This window comes from Triticum dicoccoides, chromosome 3B (genome assembly GCF_002162155.2).
Source record: "Triticum dicoccoides isolate Atlit2015 ecotype Zavitan chromosome 3B, WEW_v2.0, whole genome shotgun sequence".
Lineage (NCBI taxonomy): Eukaryota > Viridiplantae > Streptophyta > Magnoliopsida > Poales > Poaceae > Triticum > Triticum dicoccoides.
In genome coordinates this window covers 330712997-330730107 of record NC_041385.1, presented here as the reverse complement: position 1 = coordinate 330730107, position 17111 = coordinate 330712997, and positions in this window count along the sequence as shown.

Here is a 17111-nt window from a genome sequence, read left to right as displayed (position 1 = left end):
GAATCAAGCTACTCTTCTCTTTGGCATACTATCCACAAACTGACGGGTAAACGAAGGTCACCAATTGGACGCTGTCTACACTTCTTCGCGTATTGACCAAGAAAAACATAAAGGAATGGGAAGACGCTTGCCCATCATCGAGTAGCCTACAATCGAGCATGACACTCTACAACTGGCAAGTCCCCCTTTGACGTGGTCTATGGCTTCAACCCATTGTCACCATTGGACATTCTCCCACTACCACTACAAGATAGAACCAACTTGAACGCGAGCATAAGAGCAAGTTATCTAAAGAAGGTGCATGAAGATAAAGGCACACGATCGAGCGCCAAGTACAATGGCTCGCCCACAAGCTCAACATCAACAAGCACCCCCATGGTTTTCAACCTCGGAGATCTTGTGTGGCTACATTTACGCAAAGAAAGCTTCCCCATCGAGCGCAAGTCAAAGCTTCTACCCTGCTTCAATGGACCACTCAAGGTGTTAGCACGCTATAACGACAATGCATACAAGATCAACATCTCATGCGACAAGTACAACGTGAGTGACATCTTCAACGTCAAGGACCTATCCCCCTTCCATGGTGATGAGGTTATCGATCCGAGAGCGGATCTTTCCCAAGGGTGGGAGATGATGCGGAGCATCCCACGGTCATCCCGATGGACCCACCATCATCTCCCCAAGCACCAAGTTGACCAATGACTAGAGCACGTCAAGGGCTATTGAGACCGAGGTGATATCTATCCTTAACAAACTCACCTTTGACTCACCCAATACATGTGTACTACCTTAAACAGAAATGTTGTGTGTGCTTAGGTATCAAGAACACAACTTCAAAGACGCTCGGAATGAAGATCAAGCTACCATGAATGCGGACGAAGGAGCACGACAAGAGAAATTGTCGAAGTGCTACAGCGGCTAGACATCCGGCCCTAGCCCGGACATCCGGTGCCCAAAGGTGCAGATGGCCACAACAAAGCAGGCCAAAGAAGCTACAAGAGCCGAACATCCAGCCCAACCTCGGACATCCGACCCTCACTAGGAAAATTGGCTCGACGGCACCCGAAACATGCAGGATTAGACCAGCTCCAGGCCGGACATCCGGCCCCCAGCCCGGACATCAGGCACCTGCATGTGCACAACCAGGCCAGAGGCCCATGTATCCCCTCTCCACCTCTCTTATTTCATGGAAGACTATATATAGACCCCCTCCTCCATCTAGCTAGGGTTAGAAAAGGTTTAGCTCATTTGATATTGAGTTTTGCTCATCCACTACTACCTCTCACATGGATATCAAGACCTCCATGTGCGAAGATCCCTCTAGTGGATTGAAGACCCCTTCTAGGGAAGATACTCTTGGATTTCAAGACCTCAACTCCTCCAAGGATTGGGATAAAATAGTTCCTCTCTTGCCTTCTTGTGTTGGATTTGGACCTTTGTATCCCTCTATGTGTATGTGGATTTAGCACATGTGTGATTGGATCTTTCTCAATTGAGTGTTCTTTTGTGCTTCTCTCTTGATTTGCTCCTTTCCCCACCTCCAAATGTGAAAAGATCATGAACTAGGGTTTCACCCTACATAATAAGGTATTGTCCTTACTTGAAAAAATACCTACATATGAATATACCCTCCATGCAAGCATCAACAAATACAAGAGAAGTAATTAAGATATATAACCATAGCATTAAACAATATGGTCAAAAAGAATCCCTCACGGAACAATTCAAAAATTGGGGTTTGGGTTTCTATCACTCCCATAACCCATCATCTACAAACTAATTCCATAATGTCTTCCCCTAGGCCCAAAGATGGTGAAATGTCATGTGGTCAACGTTCACATAACACCAGTAGAGAAAAGAACAACACAACATATCATCGAAACAATAAATGATAATCAACTTCACATGATTACTAGCAAGAACACTTCTCCCGTGTTCTCAAGAACTAAAGTATCTACTCACAAGATATCGTATGGATCATGATCAGTGGGTATAAATACATGATAAACGGCATAAACATACAATATTTCACAAATAAATCTCCTATGCATCAACTACAAGGTGTAATCAACGCATAAAAGTACTCCCAGCCATCAATCTGAGGTTTGATACAAAGATTGAACAGAGTGATGAACAAAGGGATGAACAAGGGCTTGGAGATGAGATGGTGTTGGTGAAGATGTTGATGAAGATGATATTCCCAGTGATGAAAGGATTGTTGGTGATGACGAAGGCTTCAATTTCCCCCTCCCCGAGGGAAGTTTCCCTGACAAAATCGCTCCACTACAGAGTAAAAGTGCACCGCCTAAGTTCCATCTCGCAGACGGCGGCGGGAACTCCCAAGGATTTTCTATAAATTTTCTGGGATAATTGTGAATTTATGGCAAAAAGACATCGGGGGAGGAGACACCTGGGGCCCACACAACCAGGTGGTGTGTCATTGGCCCCACCCGCGTGTGTTGGCCGCGAGGTTCTCTAGTAGGTCCCCTCTGGCCCATTCTGGCTTCGGTCTTCATATTTTTTGAAAATAGTTCGGTAAAATCCCTCAAATTTTTGGGGCTCCAAAAAATTGGTTTTTCTTCTATTGTAAATTTGGTCCAGATTTCCAGCTAATCGGCAATTTTCCTCTTTTGTCTATACCTTGCATTTTAATAGACTGGCAAATATGCCCGTGCATTACAATGAGAGAAAATACCACACGTCTTAGTCCAATAGCTCAAGACCACCCTCCCAAGAAGCCCGTATCATCTATTTCAACACAACGCCGTATGGGGGCGTGCAACAACAGTACGTTTAATTAGATCGACTGGTAGTATCTCCATATTGTTGAGCTGAATGTACATGACAACTGGCTGCTCAATGGCTCCCTTGAAAAAATAACGCAAAACCTACTACACAATCCATGTCTCCTCTAACAACATATCCTTCTAAGCATCTTCGCATCCGCGAAGCATAAATTGCACTAATCTTCATTACTTTGATAATCATGTTAGTGTAAATTTTTTAATTGCTCTAATCTTCCTTACTTTGATAATCATGTTAGTGTATAGTTTATGTTCATGGACGGTCGCAGACATGCGGACGCCGTCCGCTTGCATCCCTCTTCGCTACTCGAGTGAAAATTAATGTTAAACACCGGATACAAATATTATCACCTATGTTACTCTCACTGTGGATAGTCTTAGGTTGGCTTAATAGCCCTCTTTAATTGGTCATTGCATGTAACATGCGTGACTTCTTCATCAGCTAATTTCCCACGCAGTCTCCATTCACAACTTGATCATGAATGCGCGCGTTGCCGCGACCGTTAATTTTTGATAGATTGATAAGAACTTCCCATAATAAGTGAATATACAAAACATGAGAGATCATTTTTCATAAATTAGCCAATATATCATTAAGTTATCAAAGGAGAGAAATTTAGCAAGTTTGTAGTGAAGTAGTGTGGAAGAGAAGATTGGATGCACTGGTAGCATGATGCTCTCCTAGAGAGGTATAGTCGTGGGTGAGGAGAAGGAAACACGTGTCATTATGCCAACTTCCATGAATCTAGTATATAGAATATGTATGATGGTGAAGAGGATCACAAGCTAAAGATGCAAACTATTATATTGCAAGGCTACCTTATTGGAAAAAAATACTTTGTGAAATCAATGAGGTAGATGATATACTATATGGCATGCAAAATATTTTTTGAAACAAACATGCAAAATACTAATTATTTGCAGTCTTCAAGTAAGAATGCTAATAAATTCATATTTTGATCGACGGCCAACTTCTTCATGACTACAAAGTTGAGAAATGATGTATAATTAAAAGGCATATTTTGTAAGTTCGCTTCAAAAATTAAATTAGAATATTGGGATACTTTGTGTGAAAAACTTGCGACAAGGAGGAACATGCTAGGCCTACTAAACGAAAGCTTTTCCCTCGTGGCGGCCCAGTTCATAAGAAGATGCCCAGATTGTTTTGTGGAGCAGCCCAGTCACACTATGCCAACTTCCATGAATCTAGTATATAGAATATGTACGATGGTGAAGAGGATCACAAGCTAAAGATGCAAACTATTATATTGCAAGGCTACCTTATTGGAAAAAAATACTTTGTGAAATCAATGAGGTAGATGATATACTATATGGCATGCAAAATATTTTTTGAAACAAACATGCAAAATACTAATTATTTGCAGTCTCCAAGTAAGCATGCTAATAAGTACATATTTTGATCGACGGCCAACTTCTTCATGACTACAAAGTTGAGAAATGATGTATAACTAAAAGGCATACTTGGTAAGTTCGCTTCAAAAATTAAATTAAAATATTGGGATACTTTGTGTGAAAAACTTGCGACGATGAGGAACATGCTAGGCCTACAAAACGACAGCTTTTCCCTCGTGGCGGCCCAGTTTATAAGGCTGGTCATAGTGGGAGTAACATAGGTAGTAACATAGATGCCACATAAGCAAAAATGATGATGTGGCAAGTAGTTAATGAGGAGAGAGGCAAATAGAGTAACATAATATGTTACCATCATATAGCGGTTTCCAATGCATAATGAGTCTACAAAGTAATAAATGAAGGCAACTATGTTACCACACCTATGACACTACCCACTATGAAGGTAGTAACATAGACTAGTAACATAAGTAACATATGTATGTTACTAGTCTAAGTTACTCCCCACTATGACCAGCCTAAGAAGATGCCCAAATTAGTACACCTAATCACTGTGCGAGGCCGTAGCTAACTATGTTTTATTGTTTAATAATAGCCCTCGTCCTCGTTCATCCCCTAGGCTACTCACGAACCTATATAAATCGGTAGGGTTTGATGTAAAAACGCGAGGTGGGACTATTTATAATACCCAAACGAAGGGAACTTTCTCACACGTAGGGTAAGCTAGCTCGGCTGGCTTTGCCTCCTGAATTCGTTTCCTCAGTTAGTTATTTTTTTTATTACTATTGTAGAAAGCCTGGCCCAGATGGAAGGTGGACCGAAAAGCCCGTTCAACATCCACGTGGAAGGCGGAGCCATGCTTTGGCCATAACTTGGATCGAGCAACTAAAAATAAAATCGTTCTACGTATGCGACCTAGGATCGAAGTAACATACGAAACTGGGCGGTGTGGACGGACGGCCGAAAACCAGATCAAATTACGGTGGTATAAGAAGCGATAAATTTTTTTAACACAGTACAAACGCAAGCGCTCATATACACGCGCATATACTCATTCATATGAACGCACACACGCACATCATATCCCTGAGCACCTCCGAAAGACTGAGCCGGCATATCATCTTGAAATTTACGAAGTTATCGTAGCCACCTCGTCGTAGACGGGAACGTCTCCTACCACTGAATATGCATCGCCGGAAATTCTGAAATAAATCCAGTAATAAATGTGAACACCAGGACTTGAACCCTGGACTGGGGATACCACAGTCTCTCTAACCATCTAACCACATGTTGGTTCGCCGATAGATACTATATTATTAGGTAAAGATAAAAGGCATTAAAATTGCATCATAATGTCAAATATATCATTAAAATATGATAAATTATACTAGTAAATAGTGATGCAAAATGGACGTATCACTTATCAATGAAAACATCTCTAAGCGGCCCTCCTTGCTCAACCCTGGATTGGTTTTCCTTTCGAATGTTACCCCTTCTATCAATCGGGTTTGCTATTTCACATCTAGATGTGAAATAATTACCACACTCAAAGTGCATCATCATAGTCTAAAACTTTGCTATAAGATTTTTTTTGTTTTTTCATTTATTTCTGTTCATTTTAAACTTTTGTTTTTGTTTTCTTTTTGGGTCTTTTTAAATCCGTAATTTTAAAATATATAAGTTTGTTTAAATTCACCTTTTAATTTAGTTCCCGTATTATTCATGCAAGCGCTCTACCTTCCGCCTTGTTTGTCGTTGTATTTTATTATGTATCCTGTTGTTGGCCTAGGCCTCCTCAGCTCCGCTTTTGTCGGCCCTCGACTCACAACTTGGATCTAACATTTTTTGTCCTAGTTGTAAGTCCGTCCTCGACTCGCAAGTGGGGCCCGACGTTTTTTGTCCGAGTTGCAAGTCTGCTCTCGACTCGCAACTGAGACCCGGTCTTTTTTCCTACTTGCAAGTACATCATCGACAACTTTTTTTTCTAGTTGCAAGTCCACTCTCGGCTCGTAATTGGGGCCTAAACTTTTTTTTATCCGAGTTGCAAGTCCACCCTCGAGTCACAACTGGGGCCTAACCCTTTTTTCTTGTTGTAATTGCACTCTCGACTCACAATCGGGTCTCCACACTTTTAGTCCTAGTTGCAAGTCCACCCTCGACTCTCGACGAGGCTCCGGTCTTTTCTGTCCCAGATGAAAGTCCACCCTCGATTTGTAACTATGGCTCAACCATTTTTGTCCTAATTGCAAGTCCACTCTCGACACATATGGGGCTAGACTTTTTTTGTTCAAGTTGTAAGTCCACCCTCGACTCACAATGTGGACCAACCTTTTTTGTCCGAGTTGCAAGTCCACCCTTGACTCGTAACTGGGGCCTTACATTTTTTTCCTTATTACAAGTCCACCTCGACTCGCAACTGGGGCCCAACCGTTTTTGTCCGAGTTGCAAGTCCACCCTCGACTCGCAACTGGGGTCCGACCTTTTTTCCCAGTTGTGAGTCCACCATCGACTCGCAACTGGGCCCGATCTTTTTTGTCCCAATTGCAACTCCACCCTCAACTCACAACTGGGGCCCAACCTTTTTTGTCCCAGTTGCAAGTCCAAACTCGACTCGCAACTAGGGCTTGACCTTTTTTATTTCCAATTGAGAGTCCATCCTCGACTTGCCACTAGGGGCCTGACCTTTTTTTTCTTCAGCTGCAAGTCCACCCTCGTCAGCGAACAAACTGCAGATGAGTCGGCTCAAGTAGCTAGCATACGTTTTTTGTTTTGTTTTGTTTTGTTTTCTTCATGTTTTTTCGTTTTTTATTTATCATTTTTCTTCATTGGTTTTCCTCTGCTTTTAATTTTTCTATTTTTCAAAAATTAATCTTAGTTTTTGTGATTCTTTTTTTTCAAAAATTCACAAGTTTCAATAAATGTTCCAAATATGTAAATTTGTTCATTTTTCTAAAATTGTTCATGCTTATCAATTTTTTACAACAAATCAAAATGTGTTCTTTTTATTTGTTCTCTTCTTATTTATCTATTTTTTCCTATTTGGTTTGCTTGTTTTTCTTGTGTTTTTTCATGTTTGCTTTTAATTCTATATATATATATATATATATATATATATATATATATATATATATATATATATATATATGTATGTATATGTATATGTATATGTATATATATATATAAGTTCACTTTCAGTTCATTGTATATAAAAAAGTTCACCGTATATCAAAATAGAATCAAACCCAATAACAGTCGGGACAATGGCGCATCCTCGCCTATGCCACATCAGTTTTACTGTGCCGAAGGGGAAAAATTAAAAATGCATCAATCCGTTGATCCCTGCTCTCACATGCAAGCCTCCTATGAGCTCCCTGATAACTCACAAGTATAGGGGATCACAACAGCTTTCGAGGGTAGAGTATTCAACCCAAATTTATTGATTCGACACAAGGGGAGCCAAAGAATATTCTTGAGTATTAGCAGTTGAGTTGTCAATTCAACCACACCTGGATAACTTAGTATCTGTAGCAAAGTATTTAGTAGCAAAAGTGGTATGATAATAAAGGTAGCGATAGCAAAGGTAAAGATAAATATTTTTTGGGTTTTTGTAGTAGTTGTAACAGTAGCAACGGAAAAGTAAATAAGCGAAGAACAATATGTGGAAAGCTCGTAGGCAATGGATCAGTGATGGATAATTATGCCTGATGCGATTCCTCATGCAATAGTTATAACATAGGGTGATATAGAACTAGCTCCAAATCATCAATGTAATGTAGGCATGTATTCCGTAAATAGTCATACGTGCTTATGGAAAAGAACTTGCATGACATCTTTTGTCCTACCCTCCCGTTGAAGCGGTGTCCTAGCGGAAACTAAGGAATATTAAGGCCTCCTTTTAATAGAGAACCGGACCAAAGCATTAACACATAGTGAATACATGAACTCCTCAAACTACTGTCATCACCGAGAAGTATCCCGATTATTGTCACTTCGGGGTTGTCGGATCATAACACATAATAGGTGACTGTAGACTTGCAAGATAGGATTAAGAACACACATATATTCATGAAAACATAATAGGTTCAGATTTGAAATCATGGCACTCGGGCCCTAGTGACAAGCATTAAGCATAGCAAATTCATAGCAACATCAATCTCAGAACATAGTGGATACTAGGGATCAAACACTAACAAAACTAACTTGATTACATGGTAAATCTCATCCAACTCATCACCGTCCAGCAAGCCTACAATGGAATTACTCACGCACGGCTGTGAGCATCATGAAATTGGTGATGGAGGATGGTTGATGATGACGACGGCGACGAAGCCCCCTCTTCGGAGCCCCGAACGGACTCCAGATCAGCCCTCCCGAGAGAGATTAGGGCTTGGCGGCGGCTTCGTGTCGTGAAACGCGATGAAACTTTCTCTCTGATTTTTTTCTCCCCGAGACGGAATATATGGAGTTGGAGTTGAGGTCGGAGGAGGTCCAGGGGGCCCACGAGATAGGGGGCCGCGCCCCCTGTGTCGTGGACATGCCGTGGGCTCCCTGGCATTAACTCTTTCGCCAAAAATTCTTATTAATTCCAAAAAGTGCCTCCGTGGATTTCCAGGACATTCCGAGAACTTTTCTTTTCTACACATAATACAACATCATGGCAGTTCTGCTGAAAACAGCGTCAGTCCGGGTTAGATTCATTCAAATCATGCAAGTTAGAGTCCAAAACAAGGGCAAAAGTGTTTGGAAAAGTAGATACGTTGGAGACGTATCAACTCCCCCAAGCTTAAACCTTTGCTTATCCTTAAGCAATTCAGTTGATAAATTGAAAGTGATAAAGAAAAACTTTTACAAACTCTGTTTGCTCTTGTTGTTGTAACATGAAAAGCCAACATTCAAGTTTCAGCAAATATTATGAACTAACCATACTCACAATAACACATAGGTCTCACAATTACTCATATCAATAACATAATCAGCTAGCGAGCCATAATAATAAAACTCGGATGACAATACTTTCTCAAAATAATTATAACATGATATAACAAAATGGTATCTCGCTAGCCCTTTCTGAGACCGCAAAACATAAATGCAGAGCACCTTTAAAGATCAAGGACTGACTAAACATTGTAATTCATGGTAAAAGAGATCTGTCAAGTTATACCCAATATAAACCAATAATAATGAATGCAAATGACAGTGTGCTCTCCAGCGGGTGCTTTTAATAAGAAGGGTGATGACTCAACATAAAAGTAAATAGATAGGCCCTTCGCAGAGGGAAGCAGGTATTTGTAGAGGTGCCATAGCTTGATTTTAAAATAGAGATTGAATAACATTTTGAGCGGCATACTTTTGTTGTCCACGCAACAACTATGAGATGGTTGTATCTTCCATAATACATGCATTATAGGCAGTTCCCAAACAGAATGGTAAAGGTTTATACTCCCCCAACCACCAACAAGCATCAATCCATGGCTTGCTCGAAACAACGAGTGCCTCCAACATACAACAGCCCTGGGGAGTTTTGTTTAATTATTTTGATTTGCTTTGATCTTTTTGGATCATGGGACTGGGCATCCCGGTTACCGGCCCTTTCTCGTGAATGAGGAGTGGAGTCCACTCCTCTTGAGAATAACCCACCTAGCATGGAAGATATAGGCAGCCCTAGTTGTAACATGAGCTGCTCAAGCATACGAAACAGAATTTCATTTGAAGGTTTGGAGTTCGGCACATACAAATTTACTTGGAACGCCAGGTAAATACCGCATATAGGTAGGTATGGTGGACTCATATGGAACAACTTTGGGGTTTAAGGAGTTTGGATGCACAAGCAGTATTCCCGCTTAGTACAGGTGAAGGCTAGCAAAAGACTGGGAAGCGACCAACTGAGAGAGCGACAACAGTCATAAACATGCATTAAAATTAATTCACACCGAGTACAAGCATGAGTAGGATATAATCCACCATGAACATAAATATCATGAAGGCTATGTTGATTTGATTCAACTACATGCGTGAACATGTGCCAAGTCGAGTCACTCAATTCATTCAAAGGAGGATACCATCCCATCATATCACATCATAATTATTCTAATAGCATGTTGGCACGCAAGGTAAACCATTATAACTCATAGCTAATCAAGCATGGCACAAGCAACTATAATCTCTAAGTGTCATTGCAAATATGTTTACTTCATAATAGCTGACTCAGGAATGATGAACTCATCATATTTACAAAAACAAGAGAGGTCGAGTTCATACCAGCTTTTCTCATCCCAATAAGTCCATCATATATCGTCATTATTGCCTTTCACTTGCACGACCGAACGATGTGTATAATAATAAGAGTGCACGTGCATTGGACTAAGCTGGAATCTGCAAGCATTCAACTCAAGAGAGACGACAAGTAATATGGGCTCTAAATTAAATAAACAATCATGCATATGAGAGCCTCTAAGCATTTTCAATATGGTCTTCTCCACCCCTGAAAGAAAGAAAAGAAAATAAAACTATTTACACGGGAAAGCTCCCAACAAGTAAAAAGATGAACAGAAATATTTTTGGGTTTTCATTTTAACTTCTACTACAGGCAAGGAAATTTAAACTAACTAATTTTTTTGGTTTTTCTTAAGGTTTATCAAACACACAAGAAGAAAACTAGAAAAAGAAATTTAAACTAGCATGGATAATAAAATGAAAGAGTATGAACACCGACGACTAGTGTGTGAACATGAATTTAAAGTCGGTGAGAAATACATACTCCCCCAAACTTAGGCTTTTGGCCTAAGTTGGTCTAATACCAAGGACCGCCGCTACTCTCCCCGGTGTAGTGGGAGGTGTAATCAGGATACCATTGGCTGGTCATCTTCGGATCCTACTGGACAGATGATGCACGATAAGGGTCCAGCTCAGGTTCTGGTTCAGGTTCAGGTTCTGGAGTAAAAGCTTGGGCTAGATGGTTGTTCACCGCTTCCGGCGTGACAAGGCGATTTTCTGCAAGCAAATCAAATAACAGACGTGCAGGCAAAATAATAAACTCAAAGTGTTTCTTATTGAATATAAGTCTATACAAGAGCATCTTCTCTTCGTTGTCAACAATAAACTTGTGTGCTACCATGCTCTTGTAATCTAAAATGTGAGGGGGTAATTTTGTCTCCTCCTCCTCATAGTGCCTAATAGGTATCTGAAAATGTTCAGCAAGACGTGCAGCATAGATACCTCCAAATATGGGGCCTTTTGTACGATTCAGGGCTAGCCGTTTAGCAACGATGGCACCCATACTAAAAGTATTGTCTCCCAGCAAAGCATGTTGAATAATAATAATATCTGGAACACTCAAATTTCCACTATTTCCACGACCAATCAAGCATCTACTAGCAAATATGGCAAAGTAGCGTAAAACAGGAAAGTGTATGCTAGAGACCTTCGCCTCGGAGCCCTTCTTTGGCTCCTCTACAGCAATAGTATTAACAAAGCCACCCACGTCATCACGATGGGGTTCATCTAATTCTCCCTCATAGGGTATCCTACATACCGCGTAAAAATGACGTAAAGACATTTCTTTGAATTCATCATATAAATGAAATGATACTGTAGGCGGTGATTTCTTAGGATAATAATAAAAGTTTTGCACGAAAGTATTGGTGAGCAAGAGATACTGATCGATTCGGTCGTTCATGAAACCGGTGAGGCCTGCAGTCTCGATTAAAGCATAAAATTCTTCATGAATTCCAGCTTCTTTCAAGAAATCCTCACATGGCCATTCGCACGACCGTACTTCCGCTAAGCGAGGAAGATTATACTTGGGTTTTTCCTTTTCTTTGTCTTGTTTTTCCTTAGAGGTTTGGCTAGAAGAGCCTTTAAAGAGCCTCCTTAACATTTTCTGAAAATTTCTGAAATTCTAGTAACTTCAAAATAAAAGTGAATAAAACTAAACAAGATTGATAGCAACTACTCCTACAAGTTCCTAGAGCCTATATCATGCATTGGAATTGCTTGGGACCTCAAAAATTTAACATGCAAGCTTAAGAACATGGTCACCTATGCAACAAAAATTTGCAATGAATAAAGCACTAGAACAAAAACTAATTGGACCAATGGAGGAGTCACATACCAAGCAACAATCTCCCAAAGCAGTTTTGTGAATGGAGCTTTGAGCTAAGAGATCGAAAGTCGCAGAAAAATGAGCTAGAACTCGTGCTTGAGCTGGATGGGGATTTTTTGGGTAGAAGATGAAGTGTGTGGGTGCTGGCATAAGTGGAGGGGAGCCACTAGGGGACCACGAGACAGGGGGCGCGCCCTCCTCTCTCGTGGCCTGGTGCTTGCCCCTCCTGCAGTGTTTTCGGTGCCTAAAATCCTCAAATATTCCAGAAAAAATCGTACTAAATTTGCAGGGCATTTGGAGCACTTTTATTTTCGGACTATTTTTTAATGCACGGATAAATCAGAAAACAGACGGATAATACTATTTTTGCTTTATTTATTCTAAATAACAGAAAGTAAAAGGAGGGTACAGAAGGTTGTGCCTTCTAGTTTCATCCATCTCGTGATCATCCAAATGAACCCACTAACAAGGTTGATCAAGTCTTGTTAACAAACTCATTTCGAATAACACGGAACCAGAGAAATTTCGAATGACACTAAGTTACCTCAATGGGGATATGAAAATCCCCAACAATAAGAATATCATACTTTTTCTTGACGGTAGGGAGAGGAAATTCAAAACCTCCAAAAATGATAGTTGGAACTTTTCAATAGAATTGATGCTATGAACTTGAGATTGTTTCCTCGGAAAGTGTACCGTATGCTCATTACCATTAACACGAAAAGTGACATTGCCTTTGTTGCAATCAATAACAGCCCCTGCAGTATTAAGAAAAGGTCTACCAAGGATAATAGACATACTATCGTCTTCGGGAATATCAAGAATAACAAAGTTCATTAGGATAGTGACGTTTGCAACCACAACAGGCACATCCTCACAAATACCGACACGTATAGAAGTTGATTTATCAGCCATTTGCAAAGATATTTCAGTAGGTGTCAACTTATTCAATTCAAGTCTATGATATAAAGAGAGAGGCATAACACTAACACCGGTTCCAAGATCACATAAAGCGGTTCTAACATAATTTATTTTAATGGAGCATGGTATAGTTGGTACACCCGGATCTCCGAGTTTCTTTGGTATTCCACCCTTAAAAGTGTAATTAGCAAGCATGGTGGAAATTTCAGCTTCCGGTATCTTTCTTTTATTTGTGATGATATCCTTCATATATTTAGCATAAGGATTTACTTTAAGCATATCAGTTAAGCGCATACGTAAGAAAATAGGTCTAATCATTTCAGCAAAGCGCTCAAAATCCTCATCATCCTTTGACTTGGATGGTTTAGGAGGAAAGGGCATGGGTTTCTGAACCCATGGTTCTCTTTCTTTATCGTGCTTCCTAGCAACAAAATCTCTCTTATCATAACGTTGATTCTTTGATTGTGGGTTATCAAGATCAACAGCAGGTTCAATCTCTACATCATTGTCTTTGCTAGGTTGAGCATCAACATGAACATTATCATTAACATTATCACTAGGTTCATGTTCATCACCTGATTGAGTTTCAGCATCAGAAATAGAAATATCATTGGGATTCTCAGGTGTGTCTATAGTAGGTTCACTAGAAGCATGCAAAGTTCTGCCGTTTTTCTTCTTCTTCTTTTTAGAAGAACTAGGTGCCTCTAAATTATTTCTCTGAGAATGTTGCTCGATTCTCTTAGGGTGGCCTTCAGGATACAAAGGTTCCTGAGTCATTCTACCAGTTCTAGTAGCCACTCTAACAGCAAATTCATTTTTATTTTTTTAATTCATCAAGCAAATCATTTTGAGATTTGAGTACTTGCTCAGCTTGAGTAGCAACCATAGAAGCATATATGCTAACTCGGTGAAGTTCATCTTTAACTCTAGCCAGATTATCACCTACGCGTCCTATCTCGAAAGTATTATTCTTTAACTCTCTACCAACATAAGCATTAAAACTTTCTTGTCTAGCCATAAAGTCATCAAATTCATCTAAGCATGGGCTATGAAATTTAGTAGAGGGTATTTCAACTTTATCATATCTATAGAGAGAATTTACCTTTACTACCTGTGTCGGGTTATCAAGACAATGTGGTTCTTCAGGCGGTAAATTAAGACCATGTATTTCTTGAATAGGAGGTAAATTCTTAACATCTTTAGCTTTAATACCTTTTTCTTTCATTGATTTCTTTGCCTCTTGCATATCTTCAGGACTGAGAAATAAAACACCTCTCTTCTTCGGAGTGGGTTTAGGAATAGGCTCAGGAGTTGGCTCAATTGGTTCAGGAATTACTTCAGGAATTGGCTCAGGAAGAGTCCAATTATTTTCATTAGTCAACGTATTATTCAATAGTATTTCAGCTTTGTCGAGTGTTCTTTCCCTGAAAACACAACCAGCACAACTATCCAAGTAGTCCTTGGAAGCATCGGTTAGTCCATTATAAAAGATATCAAGTATTTCATTTTTCTTAAGAGGGTGATCGGGCAAAGCATTAAGTAATCAGAGAAGCCTCCCCCAAGCTTGTGGGAGACTCTCTTCTTTGATTTGCACAAAATTATATATTTCCCGCAAGGCAGCTTGTTTCTTATGAGCAAGGAAATATTTAGGAGAGAAGTAATAAATCATATCCTGGGGACTACGCACACAACCAGGAGCAAGAGAATTATACCAAGTCGTAGCATCACCCTTTAATGAGAACGGAAATATCTTAAGGATATATAAATAGCGAGACTTCTCATCATTAGTAAACAGGGTGGCTATATCATTCAACTTGGTAAGATGTGCCACAACAGTTTCAGATTCAAGGCCATAAAAATGATCAGATTCAACTAAAGTAATAATATCAAGATCAACAGAGAATTCATAATCCTTATCAGTAACGCAGATAGGTGAAGTAGCAAAAACAGGATCGGGTTTCATTTTAGCATTAAGAGACTGCTGCTTCCATTTAGCTAATAATTTTTTAAGATCATTTCTATCATTGCAAGCAAGGATTTCCATAGCAGCTTTTTCATTCATAACATAACCCTTAGGAACAAAAGGTAATACATAATCATTGGGGGAACCTTCATCATCACTATCATCAATAATAGGTTCTTCAATATTTTCATTCCCCCTAACTCTAGCAAGTTGTTCATCTAGAAATTCACCTAATGGCACAGTAGTATCACCCATAGAAGTAGTTTCATCATGCATAGCAGAAGTGGCATCATCAATAACATGCGACATATCAGAATTCATAGCAGTAGTAGGCTTAGGTGTCGCAAGCCTACTAATAACGGAAGGAGAATCTAGTGCAGAGCTAGATGGCAGTTCCTTACCTCCCCTCGTAGTTGAGGGAAAAATTGTAATTCGATCGTCTTTCAAGTTCTTCATAGTGATCAACAGATACAAATCCCAAGTGACTCAGAGAATAGAGTTATGCTCCCTGGCAACGGCGCCAGAAATTAGTCTTGATAACCCACAAGTATAGGGGATCGCAACAGCTTTCAAGGGTAGAGTATTCAACCCAAATTTATTGATTCGACACAAGGGGAGCCAAAGAATATTCTTGAGTATTAGCAGTTGAGTTGTCAATTCAAACACACCTGGATAACTTAGTATCTGCAGCAAAGTATTTAGTAGCAAAAGTGGTATGATAATAAAGGTAGCGGTAGCAAAGGTAAAGATAAATGTTTTTGGGTTTTTGTAGTAGTTGTAACAGTAGCAACGGAAAAGTAAATAAGCGAAGAACAATATGTGGAAAGCTCGTAGGTAATGGATCAGTGATGGATAATTATGCTAGATGCGATTCCTCATGCAATAGTTATAACATAGGGTGATATAGAACTAGCTCCAATTCATCAATGTAATGTAGGCATGTATTCCGTAAATAGTCATACGTGCTTATGGAAAAGAACTTGCATGACATCTTTTGTCCTACCCTCCCGTTGAAGCGGGGTCCTAGCGTAAACTAAGGGACATTAAGGCCTCCTTTTAATAGAGAACCGGACCAAAGCATTAACACATAGTGAATACATGAACTCCTCAAACTATGGTCATCACCGAGAAGTAACCCGATTATTGTCACTTCGGGGTTGTCGGATCATAACACATAGTAGGTGACTATAGACTTGCAAGATAGGATCAAGAATACACATATATTCATGAAAACATAATAGGTTCAGATCTGAAATCATGGCACTCGGGCCCTAGTGACAAGCATGAAGCATAGCAAAGTCATAGCAACATCAATCTCAGAACATAGTGGATACTAGGGATCAAACACTAACAAAACTAACTTGATTACATGGTAAATCTCATACAACCCATCACCGTCCAGCAAGCCTATGATGGAATTACTCACGCACGGTGGTGAGCATCATGAAATTGGTGATGGAGGATGGTTGATGATGATGACGGCGACGAATCCCCCTCTCCGGAGCCCTGAATGGACTCTAGATCAGCCCTCCCGAGAGAGATTAGGGCTTGGTGGCGGCTCCGTATCGTGAAACGCGGTGAAACTTTCTCTCTGATTTTTTTCTCCCCGAGGCGGCATATATGGAGTTGGAGTTGAGGTCGGAGGAGGTCCAGGGGGCCCACGAGATAGGGGGCCGCGCCCTAGGGGGGTGCGCCCCCTGTCTCATCGACAGGCCGTGGGCCCCCTGGCATTAATTCTTTCGCCAAAAATTCTTATTAATTCCAAAAGGTGCTTCCGTGGATTTCCAGGACATTTCGATGACTTTTCTTTTCTACACATAAAACAACATCATGGCAGTTCTGTTGAAAACAGCGTCAGTCCGGGTTAGATTCATTCAAATCATGCAAGTTAGAGTCCAAAACAAGGGCAAAAGTATTTGGAAAAGTAGATACGTTGGAGACGTATCACTCC